General features: G+C 49.4%; 1 long non-coding RNA gene across 1 annotated transcript; it reads left to right on the top strand.

Annotated features, from left to right (window-relative positions):
- Positions 1–2,880: 2,880 nt before the first annotated feature.
- On the top strand, positions 2,881–5,061 carry LOC144099086 (uncharacterized). The gene is made up of 3 exons (XR_013307304.1): positions 2,881–3,436; positions 4,226–4,287; positions 4,641–5,061. It is a non-coding gene; the product is annotated as an uncharacterized LOC144099086 (long non-coding RNA).
- Positions 5,062–15,186: the final 10,125 nt, after the last annotated feature.

Below are 15,186 nucleotides of genomic sequence, written 5' to 3'. Positions count from 1 at the left end.
GAACACAAAGAGATGAGAAATTGCAGCCCTTAACTGCATTGCTGCATAAATAAATATTCTGGTGTCATAGAAACAAGCTGGAAAGCAAAAAAGTATTTGTGTGCGTGTGTGATGGGGGGGGGGGGGGAGGGGCGGGGGGGGGGGGGAGCGTATGCGTGTGCATGCGCATGTGTGAGTTTGTGTGCGGAATAAATACGCCAGACTTTTGAAGATGCTCTTCATTGCGTTTCGCAGCTGTGTGCCCCATCGTCCATTCCTTGGCAGTTTTCCTCACAACACAGATTTCTCTTAGCACAAAGGAGAAATCATTTAAACACAACAAAAAGACAGAAAGAGAGAGAGAGAAATCAGAAACGAAATTAAGAAACAAAGAAAGAAATGAATGAAGAAAGAAACAAAGGAAAAACGATTTCTCGATTTCTGACAGCAGCCCAAAGAGCGCCAACAACTGCCATGCTTTCATCTCTCGCCATTATTCGTTCCCTGACGGCGTGATGAAGTTGTTTTTCGTACGGTGTCGACAAATCACCCCATTTGTAAAACTACGCTTCTCTCTGGTCGCCCGCAAACGCGTTCCACTTCCAAAGGCGCACGCTGATGCCGCAACGCCGCAGAGCACAGAATCGTCCGGGGTGTACGCACAGCGCCAACAGATGCGCAGCAGTGGCGCTGCAGCGCCCCCTTCGATATCTGTCCTATCACCATTTCCTATCTGTATCTTTGCTTCGTTTTTTGTTTCTTTATTTTTAATTCTCGTTGCCTTGACGTCAGACACGCAGTTTGCCCCGGTACCGTCCGATAGTCACCCAGCCACAAACTCAGGCTGGCACGCAGTCCTGCCGTGGCATCGCTCGACGCTCCGACCGCTTCGTCTCGGCGCGGTAATTTGGCCCACGCGCGGATTGCCGCCTATGTCGAGGCAGCGTACGTGAGCAGCATGCACCGGTGCGGCAGTCCCCCACGCGTCCCCCAGCAACGCACCCCCACCGGCACCCCTCGCGCGTGTCTTAGCGCTGATGTCCGGCAGCGATAAGGACGACACGCGATCGACGAGCTCCTGTGTGTGCTGCCCAGCCAGGCGCACCGAGAAAAAAAAAAAACAAGCGAGAAGAGCGAGAAAGTTAGGCCTAGTCCGGGGAAAGTGTCCTGTGAAACTAGCGGTTGCGTCAGTCGATGATTCGCAAGCGTTATTTGGAATGCACGAACGTGGTCTGAATAAGACCGCTGGATGAGGTTGCATTAGCCAACGACGCGGCCGTATTGCTGGGAACGTTGCAAGTGCGAGCTGCGAAGGCGTACTAGCAGGAAAAGTGTTTCTGGGGAACGCTTGTGAAAGCAACGTCGGTGGAAGGTTCATCTCAATCCAACTTGATTAAGTTGCGTTTATTTTGAGCGTGTTTCCGGGCCTGTTTTCCCCGTCTTGTTGCCCACACGCGTTTGAACGTGAGCTACGCACTGGAGCAGTGTTTTACTTCCTGTGACGAGCTTGGGTCACTTAAGCTCTCCTCTATTCACGCGCTGGAACAAATCTATCCCCGATAGGCCTAGAAAATTCAGGAGCAGAGCTCTTCGCACTTTTAACTCCCCTTTCGCCCTTTCCCTTTTCAATCAACTTATCCCTCTTCCCCAGTGCAGGGTAGCCAACCGGAACGCCCTTCTGGTAAACATCCCGGCCTTTCCTCACTATCTCTCTAGCACACACACAAGCAGCTCAACAGCTGACACTTGGACTCGCGCGGTCTTTCAGGTGGAAAGAGAGAAGACAAGATAATCCCACAGGCGGTTGCCTCACTCAAAGAGACATACGCCTGGAGAGTTCTGAAAAGATCTCACAACTGGTTCGTTGTGGATGGGTAAGCTACCAGTGCTTGACAGCAAGCCACTCAGGATTTGAGGTCCGTATTTTTAGCTAATTTAAGGCAGGGCGAAGGGTTTAGGGTCGGACATTCAATTGAATCAAATGTGCGCTGTACGTGCACGAGCACACAGGTCTGGAAGCCGTCGCGTTTCAAGCTCATTGCTTCGGCTCCACTGTCTGCAGGTTGTGATTCGGGGTATACGTATACATTACGTATGCGCAGATTACGTATACGTATAGAAGTGTAGATTATACGTATATGGGTATACGTATACAGATACGTATAGATAGATAGGTATAGGGGTATAGGTATAATGCCGCCTGTGACTTCTAGTCACATAAAAGAAGAGACTAGAAATAGCGCAGCAGTACCACCCGCGACTAAAGCAGCACAACGATTATTAAAAAGAAATCTGTTTGACTGGGGAACGCGACATGAAAAGGAAGAAGAGGCGTTGCTGCGCTCCTCAGCGCACTCAGTCTCCCAACGACGAATTCACGGCCCTTGAGCCGCCCCGTGGGGACGAGAATCCCCACTCTTCCTGTGGGCCTCCCCTCGTCTATTATGGGATTAAACGGGAGAAAAATTCCACAGAGGTTTCCTGCGGCCGGACAACAAGCGGCAGCGGCGAAAGACGCATGGCGACGACCCCGAATTATCGCAGCCCTGGAATCACGCTCAGCTCGCCGGTGCAAGTGCACCGACCACGTGACTCGGCACCTTTGCGGCGACGGGATGACCGCCGAGAGAGTGCATGGCATAGGGATTAGTGCCCCGCTCCAAGGGCGAGGTTTCCGGGAAAACAGAAGAGGGAGACGTAGCGCTCCGCCCCAGGGCCTGGGCATGTGCGTAATTGGTGTCCTTTGTTTTGGAATGTTATTTAACGAAGTGTCTTCGGGGGTAAAGGGGACCGACGACCAAGATGCAATAAACGAAGAAAAATCTGATAGTTCCAGCTTGCCTTCAAGGTGCCAGCAGGCCACGGAGGAGGAGTGGAAACTCCGCCGTCTGCGGCGACCAGGGCCCGAATTACGGAACTCGCTCTAAAGTTGTAGAGCGTTACGTCAAAATGACGACAGCATGACGACAAGGCTAGACGTCAACGCGTGACGGAACGCGGAATCAACCAATGGCTAGTAGGGTGCCGCCCCGGAAGCGCTTATTTGAACGACAAGAGGCCAATTTGCACGGCAAGGGGCCGTATGCTAACTTTTTTATAAGAATACGCAGTGAATAAAATAAACATTGTTTTATTCTTTCATAAAAGTGTATTTCACTCTCACTGCCATGAAGTAAAACAAGAAGGACATTCATTTTTGCAAATAACTGCTTTCGTGGGTAAGTTTTGTTGCCATGAGGGCGCGCTGGCAGATGTAAACACTGAACATGGCGGCCTTCTAAAAAACAGCTGATCCCACGGCTAGTTCCTGCTTTTTTAGGCGTCGTCTGAAATCAAGGTTCTATTTGGTTGTCCAAAGTGAGCGGATAACAATTATCGAAGCCAGTGAAGGTCACGGGCCTCCAGAAAGGAACCTGCACGAAACGTCGGGCCCGAAAATCGACGAAGACAACTTGAGGTAAGCCTGTGTTATTGGTTTAAAGATGCCACATGCCAAGCATATGATTTGGGTTCTGTTTCTTTCACTTTAGCAAATACAAGGCGTCCACGAAGCACGGCTTGTTGGATAAAATCAACTTTTTTGGCTTCATAAACGTCTGGCACAAATGATTCAGTTGGGAAGGAGCAAGAACCAAGCAAGGCGGTTGGGCGCACGCTAACAACCTTGCTCGTTTTCGGTCGTTCTTGGCTGTGCTATAAGTTGCTGCAGCGCAGCACACGCATATGTTCCTGTAAAAACATATTAGCCCGAACTCAGAGCAACGGTTTTTCCCTGTTATTCCCTGCTTTCGAAAAGCGGAACAGAAACTATTCCCTGTTTGTTTTCCCCGCTGTGTTCGCTGCTGCAATTCTCTAAGCGGGAATTATAGTCTCGAAATGGCGCCAACACGAAGAATGCCGAGCGAGCAAGAGCTAATCGTAATAGAGTCTATGAAGAGCCATCCGCTCTTGGCTCGGGCTTCTGCCGACCTAACAAACTCATACACAGCTGTTGAAAAGCGCGAGCTGTGGATCCAGCTTGCGTCGATTCTCAACAACAAGGGGTCGGCCGTTTAAAAACATGATGTCTTTGCCTTGCGCCTTGCTAGCACTGTTTATTCCATCTGTGGTGTATTTTAGTCTCGGAGGAGGTGCAGGAATGCATAGACAAGTGGTTGAGCATTATTGATTGCTTCTCTTTTGCTAGTGCTCTTTTAGTTTCATGGTTTGCCAGTACCAATCAGCCGCACCTTTTACCCTGTTACAGCAGAGGAGATGAACGGGGAGCCTTAGCAAGTTGTCGACAAGACACACGGAGCCCCACAGACCGTGAGTTGGCTTTCCATTATTCAAGCTCCATACTACCCTTTCTGGCAGCTGATTGAAAGTAATAGCACTATACTCTCTGGCAGCATTTGCAGCAGTAGCCAAAATACTGCAGAGATTCTACAGTACACACAAAACTATCTCTCTCTGGCTTTGCCACGCAGTGCAGAATGTTTATTTCTCTTGCAGTGAGGCTGTGACATCTCCTAGCAGTCTAGCAAATGTGCACATGAAATATGCTACTACAATGCTGCCCAAGATTGCTGTCCTGTATATTTATGTCAAGCCCTCTAACACATTGTACCAAATGTTTTGCGTATTCCACCACGTGATGAGCACATTTTCTTTCCCGACAGCTACACCGGTGCCCTCGCCGCAGCCCTCACAGCAGCACACACCAGAGCCCCCACTGCAGCCCTCAACACGTGCCACGCCTAGCCTTCTTGGGAAGCGACGGCGAGACGATGGGGCCAATAAGGTGCTGCGCCAGATGCTGTATGAATCGCATCGTTTGGATTCCCTTACTGACGCCCGGAACCGCCAGGACGCTGCTTTTCAGCAAAGCATGCTGGAGGTGTGTACTCGCTGCGCACACTGCACTTTGAAGAGTCGAAGCCGTCACCTGAAGCATAAATATCAGTGCTCTCTTTTGAGCACCTCTACTTCTGTTTTGACGCCTCTTGTGGGAGGTGGTTGGGACAGCTGAGTTTATGAAACTGACACGAGTCTTCTACAGCCATACTTTGTCCAAAATATCTCAGCACCTGAAATTTTACATACAGCTTAAGCGAGATCTCAAAATTGTTGTCAGTAATAATTTGTAATTGGAAGTATTTTTACATGCAGGCCATATGGGAGGTGACAGATGCTGTGCAGGCGTCAAATGGTCAGCAAGAGCTGCTCATCCAGAATGTGAACCTACTGACGCTAATCTTACAAAAGCAGCTTGAGCCACCTGCACCACATTGAATTGTTCATATTTATGTCATTATTTGCTTGTTTTTATTTTTATGAAAGAACCTCTTCATATGTTTATATTTATTCAAGAACATTATTTACTTCTCTGCCAGGTGCAGACTCATTGAACTATTTTTAGTTTGCTTGTTAAAATTTCTGTTTTATGTGTTTGTTTATTTACATTGTCTGCTTCTCTGTCAGGTTTCTGTTTTTGTATTTATTCAAGATCATCTCTGTCATGTGCCATAGCATCATTTTTTTATTTCTTGTAAGCTCTGCAGGCCCGGATGCTTCACACTGTTTATTTTCTTCCAGTTATGTAATTTAAGCTCTGCCAGGTGTGAAAGCCTCCTATACTCTTTTATTTTCCATTCCTTTCAAATGTTTACCTGCAGCTGTGGCAGGTGCACAAGGTGCAATTTCTAGTGCTTGTTTTCTTTCATTGCAATATGTGGGGCAAAGTTGTTCTGAAGTGACTAGTTATGAAGGGCACCATAATATGGGGATTCTGGATAAATTTTGAACACTTCGATTTTGTGTCTGTTAAGGTTGTTTGCATGTTCCTGAGTCGTTTTTTTTTCGCATTACTTTTCCTGCTTTTCCGTAAAGTGTCCATTGTGTGCATTGTAACATGTTCTATCCTCAGTAGACCCGAGGAAAAATGAGGCTTGCCAGCATTCGTCCAAAGTCGCTTCTGAACTAGTGTTGAATGCAGGCAAAAAAAAATTTGGCGGATGCTTGAGCTCCGCCTTTAAAGGTATGATGCAACAATGTTAATATCTCTCGTTTGTGGATCCCTTTACAACTTCAAACGCAGCCATGTTGGCATCATCGTCTGTGATACTCGTGTGTCTTTTACACGTAACATGATTTTTTAGTCCAGTAAAATCTACGAAGAGCAATGTCTTGTGTAGCACTTGCTGTGCATTCCACCAGTTATGCAATGTGTTTCAGAAAACTGCAAACCAGGGCTGCATCGAGCCTACAAGTCTGCACAACATGCCAAACCTGTGATTACTAGCATTCAAGCTGGCAGTCAAGATGAAGCTTTTTTTTTAAGGGGCAAACAGCGTGTAAGACTTAGACGGAAAGCAAAGAAAACATAGGACGAGTGCTCATCCTGTGTTTCCTGTGCTTTCCGGCTATGTCTTTCGCACTGTTCGCCTTAAAAATGTACAGCCAACTCGCCCGTTTGGCCAGAGTGTAAGATACAACTGTTATTGTGCAATCTCTGCGCAGCACTCGACAAGGCATATGCAAATCACTGTTGATGCTGCATGCTTTTGTTTCCCTGCTGTGTGTTACAGTTGGCAAACTAGTATGAACAGCTGTGGCAAAAAAAATTATTGTGACCAATGAATAAACGTGGTGCAAAAACAAACGCTTTACTGGTTCCTAGCAGTCTCCACACCACACTTTTCCCTCGTGCACATTCATCAAACACATAGTTACAGCAAGCAACTGTTTGCCTAAGTGGGCAGGTCGACGTAAGCAACGGCGAAAGACGGTGTACAAGGATGCATTTCACTTGTTGGACGAGCTGTTTCGGCGTGTATTTCGACTTGAGAAGGAGAAAGTGCAGTAGCTGTGCGGCAAGCTTGCTGATGCACTGAAAGGCGTACTGGTGACCACTGCCGGTGGAGCAGCAGTTGGTGTGTGCACTTCATATCTTGACACTGGAGGCTTTCAAGCACACGTAAGAAAAAGTAATTTACAAATGCTGGAATGTGGCTACCAGTGGCCAAGGGCATCATATCACACAGGGGCTCGCGCACTAACAGAGGGCAATGGCACTGCCCGTAGCAAGAGTGGCTACGACAACTCGCCACGCCAGCACGGCGAGTCATTGCAGCCACAGCTGCCAGATGGTCTAGGGCTTACTGCCGGTGGTGCTGCTGTTGCTGCTGCTGCTGCCGCTGCTGCTGTCGCCGCACCATCTGCAGGTGTGCTTGCCTCTGCGGACGGGTTGTGCCAAAGAGGCCAATTATACGGTCTCGCATGGCTCTACCACGCAGGTAGGTCATGCGGGATCCTGTCCCCGCCAAGTACCCGGCAAGCAGAGGTGGTCCATTGTTGTCAGGGTCATCAGTAGTGTCGTCTTCGTCTGCAGCCAGGGCTTCTTCAAGACAGATGTTGTGCAACGCAGCACACGCTGCAATGATGACCACCGCCCGCTCCGGCTCGTAGTGGAGTGTCCGGTACCTTTGAAGGCACCAGAAGCGGCTTTTGAGAACACCAATGCAGCGTTCCACAACACATCGCATTGAGGCGTGTGCTGCGTTGTACTGCCCTTCTGCAGTGTTTGCACCAGGATGCCCTGACATTGGTGTGAGCAGCCACGGCTCCAGTGGATATCCACTGTCTCCTGCACGACCAAAATTTGCAGTGAAGTGTGTTGTTGCCTATGTAATAAATGATTTATATCAAGCAGCTCAAAGCCAGTATGCTGAACCAGAATTCATAGGCATGCAGAATATTCATGACTAAGGGGTACCTCTGTAAGCACAGCCTTCTAGGTTAATGATGTACTGTGATATCTTACACGACAATAACGATGTGCACACCTCTTCTGCCTTGATGTTTTACGCTTGAAATACGATTCACTTTATAACAATGTTTCTTGTGCCTCTGCACCAGCAGTAACAGTAAATACACAAAAATAAATACGATACATCATATTGTTGCATGTCATCCATGTTATAACCCGCCTCTTTTAGGTATGAGCCACTGCTGTAGCTTAATACGTGCTGTCGAAGTGCTGCTTACCCAGAAGAAACTCTCCATCCTCCAGCAGCCCGTGCTCCACCTTCCGACGCAGCCGTGAGTAGCGCCAAGAAAAGGCATCGTGACAAGACCCCGGGCAGCGAGGGTCGACCGCAAGGATCTTCATGTCTGCGTCGCAGATCTGCGAGAAACACAGGCAGACAATCTTGGACGTGAACTTCCACTGTCGAGGTCGCGGCTTTCGAACCCATGCGGTCAGAAAGCCAGTCTACTCACGATCATGGTGTTCATCGCATAGTATCCTTTGCGGCTCCAGAATGCTGCCCGGTTTGCTGGGTCTCCCCGCGGCGCTTTTATGGCAATCAGCGGGCCGTCGACGCAGCCGACGACGCCTGGGATGGTGCCGCGGGGAAGGAAGGTCGCCTTCGCTGCCGCTTTTTCCTCGGGGTGCGCCGGGAAACGCACCCATCCCTTCTGTGCGCCGACTTTGCAGATGGCCTCAGCCACACGCCGCACGCACTTGCTCACCGTCGGTTGTGCGAGGCCGACGGTCTGCTCGTTGCCGAAGCACACTTGAAAGCCCCAGGAGGCAAAAAAAACGGAGCGCACAGCACCTGCCGCCGCACCGACAAAACGCTCGTCCGTACGCCTCGCAGTTCGTCTGCAAGTTCGCCGCACAACCACTCCACTTTCTCCTTATCGAGTCGAAATAACCGACGGAACAGCTCGTCCTCGTACACCGTCCTTCGTCGTTGCTGGCGCCGACGTTGCCGCCTCCCCAATAAACAGCAGACGACGCCGCCGCCATTTTCCCTCTAAAACTCTGTAGACCGACTCTTCGCGGTCGCAAAAAACAGTCTAAAACCGCGGGCATAATTAGGTGTTCAACGTCATGCGTTTTTTCTTGTCCGTGACGCCATTGCAGCTTCCCGTGACGCAACTTTTCAAAATGGCGCCGGCGACCAATAGGAGCGGGCATTTTAGAGCGCTCTCAATTGTAGAGAGGTCGGAGCGAGTTCCGTAATCCGGGCCCAGAAAAGATCACAAGTCCGCGGCGCCACTATCCTGCTGGCGGCACCGGGCGGCCTGGAAAGGAACTACTGAAATAAATACAACGTCACGGCGCGCCCGCTCAAGCAAACACCCGTCTCGTCTGCTTGTCCTCTGCTCTGAGCGCGCGCCGCCGGAGCGCCTGCCCGGGCGCTGCACTTTTTTTTTTCCCCTGCTGCTTCTACGAGGCGCCGCAAGGCGCCGCCACTGCATGCGCCCGCGTCGGCGCATACAACTGTGACTTTATCTGGTCGCCTGCGCTCGCTCGCGCAGACGGGAGTTTCACCTTGCTCCGTGCAGCAGGCACAGCCCAACAGACCGCCGGACTCTCTCGCGAGCACGGCGGGTATGGGCGAAAAATACCGTAGTCGAGCAGCAGCTCAACAGACCGTCGCCCTCCGAGGGGAGCATGACGGGTTAGAGCCGGGAGACGACTACGAGAGAAGCTTAACTGCAGCGGTTAAGAATATTTTCTTCCCAAATTCGAGTGGCAGTTCTGTATACTAGAACATGTGCACATGGCGATAGCCAAACGTTGTGATAAAACAATTCTCGGGAAAAAGAAAAACAGCTCAAAGCTGAACCCATGTATGTCTAAAAAAACGCAACAATAAAAAGAACGCAAAGTAAAGATGTCACCTTTAGGTTCGCGGCTAATTTGAGCCCTAAATCCTGTTTATTAAAAAAAATCCCTATTTCGTAATTCCATGGTGGTGTCAGTTCTTTTAATTCGTTTTTAATCGACCATCTATCACAATGCTATGCCATGTTGAGTTTGCAGAACAGAACAGGTTCCTCAGTTCGATCGCCAAGATTTCCTACGACCCGCGAGCTTCAGTTGGTCGCGATGACTCGAAGGAAGCGAGCTGCTGCTGAGGTCTGCACAAATTCAGCTCGCGGCCGTATGCACCGCCAGCTGCTGCCGAAGCAGGGGGGAAAGCAGCGCCAAGAAAACGTAAAAAGAGCCAACCAATCCCAGAGAACGTGCTTGGCTACATAGTGGACAAGCAAGCAGGGCCGGGATCAGAAGCAGATCGCCACGTTTAACGCAGCATGAAAATGGATGAGGGAGGTCACAGCGCGTGACATATGGTGAGGCCGTTAGGAGAAGGCCATTTCTCTTTACGGGCAAGCTTCGATACAAAACGCGAACGCCAGAACAGCCTGCCTCTGCGCGCGCGTGGAGTGACACAGACACGCTAGCACAAGATTTCCGGAGCTAAACGTGGATGCCGAAAGTCGAATCTTCCGCTTCTCAAAAAAAGCCTAGCAAACTGATGTTACTTTTCTACCGTAAAATAAGTTGTTACATTGTTTTTCTTTCCCCACAGTGCGGGCGCCTCCCGTGCCTGTGCACTTCGTGGTTGAATGATTCAAGTGGATGTGGCCCGTGTTGTCCTTACAGAATACACTGTCATAGACTCGGAGATTTACTACCATAATGGGGAGAGAAATCTGTTTCTTATTGTCTGGGTTGGTTTGAAAACAGCTCAACCAACCTTAACTGGCATATTCAACCCTGATTTATTAAGTCGATCTCAGGCAAAACAGTTGTCTTGAAATTATTGTGAAACGACGTGTCCTTCAATTGCTGGTCGAACACTGTGGTTTAAGAGCGGCGCGAAACACACTGTGAGGTCATGCCTGCCCGATATTTCTGGTGTCACGACTACTGAGGTGTTCAGGCCTGCGTTTCCCCCTCTTCGCGGTAACAGCTGAGAACGTGCGGAAACCCTACTTTATTTTCTCTCCTCATATTCACTTGTCTTCCTACCATGTTTATCTTCTCCACCGTCGGTGTCCGTCCCAAGAATCTGACAGTTCTTTTTCATTATACAAATGTCATGAACTAGGCAGACAGGCGGGCAGAATTGGCCCGCGTGGGTACAACCAGCCAGGGCAGGGAAGAACAAGGCGGGGATGGGAGGGGAGACCAAAGCAAGGCAGGGCAAGTTAGGGCAGGGAAGGGCAGCACAGCACAGGACAGGGCAGGACATGACAGGACAGGACAGGGCAGGGCAGGGTAGGGCAGAGCAGGGTATGGCCATGGGAATGTGAACAAGGCAAGGCGGGGCAAGGCTAGACAGGACAGGGCAAGGCAGGGCAAGGCAGGGCAAGGCAAGGCAGGGAAACTGTCTTTTACGCAAGGGAGGTGTGCGAGCTCTACATGCGCAGTGGCAACGTCATGGCCAGGTAGGGCCACTACGCGTGCACAACAGGGGTACGTCTCGGTTAGTACGTCTCCGGTGTGCTAAATCTCTCTATAGAAAGAACGCGACGTAAAGTTTGAAAGCCAATTATGTGTCCCGTTATGCGTCAGAGACTATGAGGAAAAGGTACCGCGCTCCCATCAGCCCTTCGACAAGTAGGAGCCACTTCCGCGGTGTCCTGTCACCATTTACGTTATAAGTGACAAATGGTCGAGATGAGAAAAAAAAACAGAAAATACTCTGCGCTCCTCTTTCGACGTGTACGTGAGGCATTCCCACAAGAAGGAAAACCGAGAATATCTCCTGCCTTGAAGAAAAAAAAAAATAACAGGCGATGCTACAGGTAGGGTGTACCCCTACAGGTACCGATGAAGACAAGTGCTTAGGTTCAGTTTATTTTTATCTGACTGCGCCTTCCGCTGCGTTATTGATTTATAGCTCTCAAGACGTAGTAGAGCTCGCCAATGGAGCCGTACTTCAGCGAGCGACTCTTACCGTCTCCTGAATCAGTATTGTTTTTGTTTTTTTATTTCTTTCTCAAGCTGCGTTTTTGCCTTCCCTTGAAAAGAAGAAAAAAGAAGGACCGATAAAAGCGCAAAACGCTGACAGGACCTCCCCCACCACTCTCCCCTCCCCCGAGTAGCGAGGTTGAAAACGAAACACTGTTCTGTCATAACTCGGCCGGCTGTGTCTCCGCTGCAGACGTCGTTATTGATTGTCGCCTCGTGCGAAACCTAATTTTCCTGTCGGGAACACCGCTCTCATCGTTGTTAATGGACTTCAGCAGCGCACTTATTTGTCTCCTGTTATTTCGCCAATCGCGTTTTATCTGCGCGTTTATATCCCACGTGTGGTAAAAACGTCCGGGCGCTAGGCTTTTTCCCCATTCGGGAACATTTTATTCTTCTAGCTTCTCGCAGACCTCTCGCAGCGTTCGAGTTACGGCGTTTTCTTTACGACGAGATGTGAATTACGTCACATTGCGAGAGAACGCGAAAAGGCCTCGTCTCATGGTCGGCAGACATATGTACGAAGCAGAGGAAAGACACGCGAGTGAGAATTCAGACGACAGCACTGCGAATATGTTGCTTTTCGTAACATTTCTTCTCAGAGGCGTGCCACGTTGAGCGTAGTGTTTGGCAGTTGCTTCCTTTCGTTACCTGTTTTTGTTTATGGCTTCCTCATTGAATTCTTGAGGTCCTATTTCCACACTTTCTTTTCGTCACTGCTTGAGTGTACCTTAAAGCCCCCTCAGAATCTCCCAGTCCCAACACATGGTGAGTCCAGTTCCACAAAGCGATTTCAATGCCAGCTGCTTTGGTGAACTATCAAAGAGCTCAAATATGTAATTCCACCGAAACCTAAGAAAGAAAACAGCGTGAACGTTCAGTGTACTTGAGACGGCCCATCCAGTACATTTCCACATTAATAGGGATGACAGATTTGAAACAGTATGGTACAGTATGGTACCGTATGGTATGGTACGGTACGGTATGGTATGGTGCGGTGCGGTGCGGTGCGGTACGGTACGGTATGGTATGGTCCCGAAGTGACTCATGGGCTATGGCGAGCGCGTAGAGCAGGGCTCCAGATTACTTTAGACCACTTGGAGTTCTTTAGAGCGCGCTGACATCACATAGAACATGGGCGTTTTGGTGCACCGCCTCGGTCGAAATGCGGCCTCCGCGGCTGGGGTCGAAATCGCGACCTTTGCATCAGCTCCCGAACGCCAAAGCCACTGAGCAACCAGGCGGGCGACTTTGTGAGGAGTCATCTTACCGACTGCACTTTGCAAATTGTTTTTGAGAATTGACAGCATGATAAACGAGGTGCTGTTTGTGTTAAGGTTAGCTTATTGTGCTAATGTTAACGCTACAGGCTTGGGCTCATTATCTGTCAATTTTTTTAGGGCAGCCCAAAACTACCGATTGTCTTAAGGTAGAAATTAGAGGTTGTTCCACGAAAAAATGCATGCGAGGAGCAAAAAGCTTGACATCACTGAAAAAAGACATATGGAAGCAGCGATGGTTTTGTCACACGCGGCCGGCAACAGCATGCGGTATGTACACTCTAAACAGAAAGGGGTAAAAAAGGTGTAAGCGCACTCCCTTTATTGAAGGAAGTGCGTTAGAGGATTTAGAGTGTATGGCTGACAGGCCTCAACCCGCCAGCATTACTCAGAGCACTGAGATAACGAATATGAGTATCACCAGCTGTCCAAGCCGGTCGACGTCACTAATAAATCGAAGCAGGAGCCGAGCAACTTCCCTTCTCAGCCTCCAGTGTCCGCGTGGAAACATCACGTCATCCACGACGTGATGTGGTCCCGCTTCACGTTTCATTCCATCAGTGAGGACCCGGGGCTTTGAGGGCATTTCGTTGCTCTCCGAGAAATAACGCCCCACATCACCATGAGATCTCTCAAGAGTAGACATAATGGTGGCGCAAGCTGTCCTAGCTTAAAGTGTCGCGCTGTATTTGATTATGACTCCGTGTGGATACGATATAGCAAGGTGGCTATAGAGTGAGTCCTTGGGTGAAACCGGAACGGACGGGTCAAGTACCACATACGCAGTCAGCGTCTTCTAAAACCAACAGTCCTAAAACCAACCTTGTGGGCTCTTCACCGGCGAATTCCTATAAAATCTCTAGGATGAAGCACTCCTGCTGCAGTGACCATGCAGATTTCGCTCAATTTTGCTGTACAGAAAGAAAAAGAGAATGCTAAATTAGCTGTATCTGCATTAGTTGCGTCTGTTGTAGTTGTGTTACTAGTTCGTTCTTTATCTGCACTGGTTGCGCACACAATTCAGATTAATAACCATGAACGTTTACATAATACGACTTCTGTTAACATAATGACGGACAAAAGTTCTGTTTACGCCCGGCATTGACGATCATCCAGAGAAGAATCTTATACTACGACTTCTGTTAACATAATGACGGACAAAAGTTCTGTTTACGCCCGGCATTGACGATCATCCAGAGAAGAATCTTATACTGCGGGCAGCCTACAGGGTTCGATCAAGTCGATCACGGAGCAGGTTTACGGTTATATCCAGCGCGCAGCGATCTATCACGCGTATATGGCGGAGTTCACCGAGTGCTCTGTCATACTCTGGGACACTCGACCTCGTCACCTCTTTAGCGGACCCCGTTAGGTGGCGCCGACGGCGTCACTGTAGTGGCCTCCACACGCTGCAGGGATTTTCGCGGAACTCGGTATTGAGCGCCTCCTTTCGATCAAGGCGCGAAAAAGATTGAACCCGCCTCATTGTCCGTGGCGTGGACACTAATGCGAGTTCCGTTCCTGACCTCGACCAATGGACGAAGGAAAGGGCGCGGGCGGAAAAGCGGGCCACAACAAAGGATCGGTCACCCTTTGGAGCAGTGCAGTGTTTTTGTATTGCTCCGTCTGCCGGCGTCAGTGGGCCTTTCTGTATGTATAAGTATACAGAGACAAGAAAAGAGTGTGAAACCATACAAAGGCGGATGTGTATGTTCAGTGCCTGCACAATTTTTCTTATTTTCTTAAGCCCCCCTCTCCTATTCTTGTCCTTTGGAGAAACTGCGGAAAGGCTTTCAAACTTCCTACAGAAAAGGAGATCTTGTTTTTGTAAACTGTAGATACATTTGTCTCTGTTAAAGGCCTCACCAAGGGCGCAAATTATTATCAGTGACGGCAAGATTCTCTTAACTTTCTTAACATAGTCTCGTTTGTTTTTAAACATCGATGTCTCTCTGAAACGGCTTTGGCGCACGCTCCCATGTCATCCCGGATAAATGCTAAATTCCAAGCCTTTAAATGACGCAGGCGTGGAGAGCGCAGTGACAGTTCACAAGGGACTCATAAGCCTCAGGGGATAAAGACTTACAGCACAGTCTGCGGTGCTTGCTGACCATGCAGGGGGCAGTATTCGCTTCGTTAATCAAAAACGAAATGCTACCGCCGTCAACCGTT

Source organism: Amblyomma americanum, chromosome 7 (genome assembly GCF_052857255.1).
Source record: "Amblyomma americanum isolate KBUSLIRL-KWMA chromosome 7, ASM5285725v1, whole genome shotgun sequence".
NCBI lineage: Eukaryota > Metazoa > Arthropoda > Arachnida > Ixodida > Ixodidae > Amblyomma > Amblyomma americanum.
Note: the sequence above shows the minus strand (reverse complement) of the source record. Positions and strands in the feature narration are given on the sequence as shown.